Source organism: Sciurus vulgaris (genome assembly GCF_902686455.1).
Source record: "Sciurus vulgaris genome assembly, chromosome: 8".
In the NCBI taxonomy this organism is placed as follows: Eukaryota; Metazoa; Chordata; class Mammalia; order Rodentia; family Sciuridae; genus Sciurus; species Sciurus vulgaris.
Genome location: NC_136468.1, coordinates 81038937 through 81047076, shown reverse-complemented (window position 1 = coordinate 81047076; position 8140 = coordinate 81038937).

The window sequence follows — 8140 nt, the reverse complement described above, 5'->3', positions numbered from 1 at the left end:
CTGTCCTTCCTTCTACCCCACATCCCCTTCCTCTGCTTCACTTATCTCCCTTCCATTTTTGTGGGATGTCCCCTATTTTTTGTCCTTATTTTGATTTAGCTTATTCATATGAGAGAAATCATTCAATCCTTGACTTTCCAAATATGGCTTATTTCACTTAGCATGACATTCTCCACTTCTACCATCAAATGCCATAATTTCTTCTTTATGACTGAATAAAAACTCCATTGTGTATATATGTCATTTGTTGACAGGCACCTGGGCTGGCTCAATAACTTGACTATTGTCAGTTGTGCTGCTAGAAATATTGATGTGGCTATAATACTATAATATGCGTAGTACTTGTATAAATGCAAAGGAATGGGATAGCTGGGTTATGTGTTGGTTCTATTCCTAGTATTTTGAGCAATCACCATACTGCTTCCCAGAGTACTAATTTGCAGTCTTACCAACAATGCATGAGTGTACCTTTTCCTGAACATCCTCACCAGCATTTATAATTATTTTTATTTTTTAAGATATTTTTTGTTGTAAGTGGATATAATACCTTTATTTTATTTTTATGTGGTACTGAGGATTGAACCCATGGCCTCACACATGCTTGGCAAGCATGCTACCACTGAGCTACAACCCCAACCCAAATATTTGTATTTTGATGATTGCCATTCTAACTAGAGTGAGATGAAATCTTAATGTAGTTTTAATTTGCATTTCCCTAATTGATAGAGATGTTGAACATTTTTTCATTTATTTGTTGGCCATTTGCATTTCTTCTTTTGGAAAGGATCTGTTTAGTACTTTTTCTCATTTATTAATTAGGTTGTTTTTATGTCAGGTTTTTTGACTTTCTTTATATATTCCAGATATTAATCCTATATCTGAGGAGTAGGTGGCAAGGCTCTCCCATTCTGTAGTCTCTCTCTTCTCATTCTTAATTGTTTCCTTTGCTGTGCAGAAGCTTTTAATTTGATGCCATCCCACTTTTTGATTCTTAGTTATATTTCTTGTACTTTTAGGGTCTTGTTAAGGAAGTCAGCACCTACATTAATATGTTGGAGTGTTGAGCCTATATTTTCTACTGGTAGTTACAAAGTTTCTGGTCTAATTCCTAAGTCTTTGATCTACTTTTGAGTTTTATGCAGGTGAGAGACAGAATCTAGTTTCATTCTTATGCTTATGAATATCCAATTTCCCAGCACCATTTGTTTAAAAGGCTATATTTTCTTTATGAATTTTTTTGGTACCTTTGTTGGCTATTAGATGACTATATCTATGTCTGTTTGTCTCTGTCTTCTACCCTATTCCATTGGTCTTCATGTCTGTTTTGATGCCAGTACCAGGCTGTTTTTGTTACTATAGCTTTGTAGTATAATTTGGGATCTCGTATTGTGATGCCTCCAGCATCACTCTTCTTGCTCAGGAATGATTTGACTATTCTGGGTCTTTAATTCTTCAAGTGTATTTTAGGACAGTTTAAAAAGCACTCAGATAAATCTGGCACCCATTCATATAAAAATGCTAGAGAAACCAGGGATAGAAGAATCTTACTTTAACATTGCCAAGGCTATACATGATAAACCCAAGGCCAACATTACATTGAATGGCAAAAAACTGAAAGCATGTCCTCTAAAATGAGAAACAAGACAAGGAAGTCTACTCTCACCACAAGATCTAATATAGTTCAATTCAACATAGTTCTTGAAACTCTAGTTAGAGCAATTAAGGAAGAAAAGGAAATCAAAGGCATACAAATAGAAAAGGTAGAATTAAAATGATCTCTGTTTGCTGATGACATCATTCTATATCTAGAAACCCCCAAACCCCAAACGGAAGACTTATAGAGCTGGTAAATAGACTCATCAAGATCAACATAAATCAATCAATCACTTTCCTATAATACTGCATCTGCTGAGAAAGATGTCAGGAAAACTATCCCATATAACCTCAAAAAAAAAAAAGTGCTTGAGAATAAAGTTAACTAAGGAGGCAAAAGACCTTTACAAGGAAAACTAAAGAACACTGGAGAAAAATTGAAGAGGACATTTCCTGCTTTATAAAATCAACTTTCTTAAATGTCACTTAACACAGGGATACCGCCATTAATTTTTTATATGTCCCAGATGATTAACAATTGGTGACATTATTTCTTGTGGTCTGATGGCTTATATAACCAAGTTTTCCCTCTGCTGGATGCAGTGAAAATGCTGGCTGAAAAAAATAAAACCTTTTTCAGGGTACCAATGAGCTGATAATACTATGATGAATATTGAAAAGTCAAAAACTAATGAAATAGGAATTCAAATAATAAGTACATCCCTACAGTAGACTTTACCTTAACAGCATTACCTAATTCAGATGAACTTGATCATGGTTATAATAGTTTTGCATAGAGAATGAAAGGCAAAGTCTATGGCCCATGTTTGGTCAGATTCTATAACACAAGAACACATATATAAGGCTAGAAACCCAAAGAGCTGCACCTTACTATATGTCAAATTGATTTATAATTAAGTCTAATTCCAGTGCTGAACAGATTATAATGAAAGTGGTTATTTCTATTTTGACTGTGATTAAGGGGGAAACTTTTTTCTGAGAACTTATAAACCAAATCTGCCTCAAATAAGTTTACAAAATGAATTTATACTTGAATGATTTAAAAATCTGTAAATACAATTATTTTAGTTGGGCTTTAATTCTTCTGGATTACACTGCCCTATTTGCCTGTCAAAAGCAAACATATGTCTGCATTAGTCAGCTTTTCATCACTATGACCAAAAATACTTGACAAGAACAACTTAGAGGAGGAAAAGTTTATTTTGAGCTCATGATTTCAGAGTTTCATTTCATGGTCAGCCAATTCCATTGCTCTGGATCTCAGGTGAGGCGAAACATCTTGTCAGAAAGCCATGGTTTGTGGAAAGTTGCTCAGCTCATGACAACCAGGAAGCAGAAAGAGAGAAAGATTGAGGAGCCAGGGATTAGGTAAACACTTCCAGGGCAATGACCCCAGGGACCAAATTCCTCCAACGAGGTCCCACCTCCCAGTGGTCTATTCACTATCAGTAGATTAATCCATTATGAAGTCAGAGCCCTAAGCATTGTCTAAAATCCCCCACTTTGAACCTTGCTGTTTTAGAGATCATGCTTCCAACACATGAGGTTACAGATCCTAACCATAACAATGCCCTTTCAGAAAGATCACACATCCATGTCTTGAACTATTTATACAGGTAAAATTCTCAAGAGTAAGAGCTCACACCAAAACTACATACAAAACAAGACAAGGATATGTACATATTTATTTATCTATATATTTGTATACATATACATAGATAAAGAGACAAAAGAGAAAAGAAACTGCAAAAAAACAAATTAGAACTTTTAAATAGGTGATTTAAAATTTTAAAATAATGTGATGATTGAAAATAAAATCTCAAGATGGGCTTAGAAATATGTAATACAGAACAGAATAGAAAGGCAGTAAACTGAAAGATCAGAGTGCAGTACAAAAAGATCCAAATGGGAAATTATTAAAGTAAATATTAAAGACATGGAGGAAAGTGTGAAAAAAAACCTAAAAAGACTCCCAGAAGACAATGAAAGAAAAAAGAAGCAATAATTGAAGAGAATGATTAAAACTTTTCAGAATTTGGACTTGCCAAATTCCATAATTACATGAGCCAATTCCTTATAACAAATCGTGTATACATACATATGCATATATGTGTGTGTATATACATATATACATATACACATATACATATATACATATATATATATATATACACACACGCACACACACATACACACAAACAAGTGAAAGGCCCATCAACTTAAAATAGATGAGTGTAATATATTTGTAGAATGAAATATACAAGTCAAAACAAATGAACTTTTCACACATAATATGTATGAATCTAATTAATGTAATATAAAAGTTAGAGAATAATAAACATTTTATGTTTTCAATAAATTTTGAAAATCTAAAGTAAAGTAAAACATAATTCTTAAGGAGTACATATGGATGCACTAAATTTATTTATTTTTAAAAGTAAAGCAAGAGAAAGATGGTAAACATAAAACTCAGAAGGAAGGTTATCTTAGGTAGAGAAAGTCAGAAGAATGGAATGGAAGGAAAATCATATGGTTAGATTAAGAAATTTTTAATATCCTAACTTTTGCTTGGGGTGCTGAGCATTAAGGTGGGAAGACTTATGGTATTAAATATAAATATACAAATAGCTATGTAAATGAAAGCAGATTATGCAATGTTGAGTGTATGATGAACTCTTTGTGTGTGTGTGTGTATGTGTTTATATGTTTGTGCGTTTTTTTATTGTAAACAAATGGGATACATGTTGTTTATTTGTACATGGAGTCAAGGCATACCATTTGTGTAATCATAAATTTACATAGGGCCACATCCTCGCCAACACCTATTGTTGCTTGTATTCTTCATAATAGCAATTCTAATTCGGGTGAGATGAATCTTAGGGTAGTTTTGATTTGCATTTCTCTTATTACTAGAGATGTTGAACATTTTTTCATATATCTGTTGATTGCTTGTACATCTTCTTCTGTGAAGTGTCTGTTCATTTCCTTAGCCCATTTGTTGATTGGATTATTTGTATTCTTGGTGTAGAGCTTTTTGAGTTCTTTATAGATTCTGGAAATTAGCGCTCTATCTGAAGTATGAGTGGCAAAGATATTCTCCCACTCTGTAGGCTCTCTCTTCACATTACTGATAGTTTCCTTTCCTGAGAGAAAGCTTTTCAGTTGAAATCTATCCCGTTGTTGATTCTTGCTTTATTTCTTGTGCTTTGGGAGTCCTGTTAAGGAAATCTGATCCTAAGCCAACAAGTTGAAGGTTTGGACCTATTTTTCTTCTATAAGATGCAGGTCCCTGGTCTGATTTCAAGGTCCTTGATCCATTTGAGTTGAGTTTGTGCAGAGTGAGAGATAGGGGTTTAATTTCATTCTGTGCATATGGTTTTCCATTTTCCCAGCACCATTTGTTGAAGAGGCTATCTTTTCTCCATTGCATATTTTGGCACCTTTGTCTAGTATGAGAAAATTGTATTATTTGGGTTTGTGTCCATGTCCTCTATTCTGTACCGTTGATCTTCCTGTCTATTTATGGTACCAATAACCATGCCGTTTTTGTTATTATTGCTTTGTAATACAGTTGAAGATCTGGTATTGCGATACCCCCTGCTTCACGCTTTCTACTGAGGAGTGCTTTAGCTATTCTGAGTTTTTTATTCTTCCAGATGAATTTCATAATTGCTTGCTCTATTTCTGTAAGTTACATCATTGGGATTTTAATTGGAATTGCATTGATCTGTATAGCACTTTTGGTATATGGCCATTTTGACAATATTAATTTTGCCTATCCAGAACATGGGAGATCTTTCCATCTTCTCAGTTTTCATTATTTCTTTCTTTAGTGTTCTGTAGTTCTCATTGTAGAGGTCTTCCACCTCTTTTGTGAGATTGATTCCCAAGTATTTTATTTTTTTCGAGGCTATTGTGAATGGGGGTAGTTTTCCTAATTTCTCTTTCTGAGGATTCATCACTTATGTATAAAATGCATTGGATTTATGAGCATTGATCTTGTAACCTGCTACTTACTGAATTCACTTATGAGTTCTAAAAGTTTTCTGGTGAAATTTCCAGGTTCCTCTAAATATATAATCATGTCATCAGTGAACAGGGATAGTTTGAGTTCTTCTTTTCCAATTCGTATCCCTTTAATTTCTTTGGTTGGTCTAATTGCTCTGGCTAGAGTCTCAAGGATGATGTTGAATAGAAGTGGTGAAAGAGGGCATCCCTGCCTTGTTCCAGTTTTTAGGGGGAATGCTTTCAGTTTTTCACCATTAGAATGATATTAGCCATGGGCTTAGCATAAATGGCCTTTACACTGTTAAGGAATGTTCCCACTACCCCAAGTTTTTCTAGTGTTTTTGAGCATGAAGGGGTGCTGTATTTTATCAAATGCTTTTTCTGCATCTATTGAAATAATCATGTGATTCTTAACTTTTAGTATGTTGATATGGCGAATGACATTTATTGATTTCCGGATGTTGAACCAACCTTGCATCCCTGGGATGAAACCCACTTGATGGTGGTGCACTATCTTTTTAATATATTTTGGATGCGATTTGCTACAATTTTGTTGAGATTTTTTGCGTCGATATTCATTAAAGATATTGGTCTGAAATTTTCTTTCCTCGATGTGTCTCTGTCTGGTTTAGGTATCAGGGTGATATTGGCTTCATAGAATGAGTTTGGGAGGGTTCCCTCCTCTTCTGTTTCATGGAATACTTTGAGGAGTATTGGAATGAACTCTTCTGTAAAGGTTTTGTAGAACTCGGCTGAGAACCCATCTGGTCCCAGACTTTTCTTTGTTGGTAGGGCTTTTGATGACCTCTTCTTTTTCATTGCTTGAAATTGATTTAGTTGTGTATGTGCTCCTCATTCAGTTTAGGTAATTCATATGTCTCTAGAAACTTGTTGATGTCTTCGAGGTTTTCTGTTTTGTTGGAGTATAGATTTTCAAAATAGCTTCTAATTATGTTTTGTATTTCACTCGTGTCTGTTGTGATATTTCCTTGTTCATTCCGAATTTTAGTAATTTGAGTTTCTCCCTCTTTCTCTTTGTTAGTGTGGCTAAGGGTTTATCAATTTTGTTTATTTTTTCAAAGAACCAACTCTTTATTTTGTTAATTTTTCCAATTGTTTCTTTGTTTCAATTTAGTTGATTTCAGCTCTGATTTTAACTGTTTCCTGTCTTCTATTACTTTTGGTGTTGGTCTGCTCTTCTTTTTCTAGGGCTTTGAGCTGTAGTGTTAAGTCATTTATTGTGATTTCTACTTCTTTGTTGAATGTGCCCCATGAAATAAATCTTCCTCTAAGTTACTGCTTTCATAGTGTCCCAGAGATTTTGATATGACATGTCTTTGTTCTTGTTTACTTCTAAGAATTTTTTTAAATTTCCCTCCTGATGTCTTCTGTTATCCATTCATCATATAATAGTGTATTATTTAATCTTCAAGTATTGGAGAAGTTTTCTGTTTTTTAATTCTGTCATTTATTTTCTAATTTCAATCCATTATGATCTGAGAGAGTACAAGGTAGTATCTCTATCTTCTTGTATTTGCTAACAGTAGCTTTGTGGCATAAGACATGGTCTATTTTAGAGAAGGATCATGTGCTGCTGAGAAGAAAGTGTATTCGTTCTTTGTTGGATGGTATATTCTATATAAGTGGGTCTAAGTCTAAATTGTTGATTGTGTTATTAAGATCTAAGGTTTCTTTATTCAATTTTTGTTCAGAAGATCTATCCAGAGGTGAGAGAGGTGTGTTAAAATCGCCTCGTATTATTGTGTTGTGGTCTATTTGATTTCTGGAATTGAGAAGGATTTGTTTGACGTACACGGATGAGCCAATGTTCGGGGCATAGATATTTATGATTGTTATATCTTGCTGATTTATGCTTCCCTTCAGCAGTATGTAATGTCCTTCTTTATCCCTTCTGACTAGTTTTGGCTTGAAGTCCACATTATCTGAAATGAGGATGGATACTCCAGCTTTTTTGCTGTGTCCGTGTGCATGGTATGTTTTTCCCATCCTTTCACCTTTAGTCTATGGGTATCTCTTTCTATGAGGTGAGTCTCTTGCAGGCAACATGTTGTTGGATTTTTCTTTTTAATCCATCTGCCAGTCTATGTCTTTTGATTGATGAGTTCGGGCCATTAACATTCAGGGTTATTATTGTGATATCATTTGTATTCCCAGTCATTTGACTCATTTTTGGTTTTTTGACATGATTTGGTTTCTCCTTTATTTGGCTATTCCTTTAGGCTAGTTCCTCCCGTTGCTGATTTGCATCGTTGTTTTTCATCTCTTCCTCATGGAATATTTTGCTGAGAATGTTCTGTAATGCTGGCTTTCTTTTTGTAAATTCCATTAGCTTTTGTTTATCATGGAAGGATCTTATTTCATCGTCAAATCTGAAAGTAAGTTTTGCTGGGTATAAGATTCTTGGTTGGCATCTGTTTTCTTTCAGGGCTTGAAAAATGTTGTTCCAGCCCTTGTAGCTTTTAGGGTCTGGATTGAAAAATCTGCTGATATTCTTATT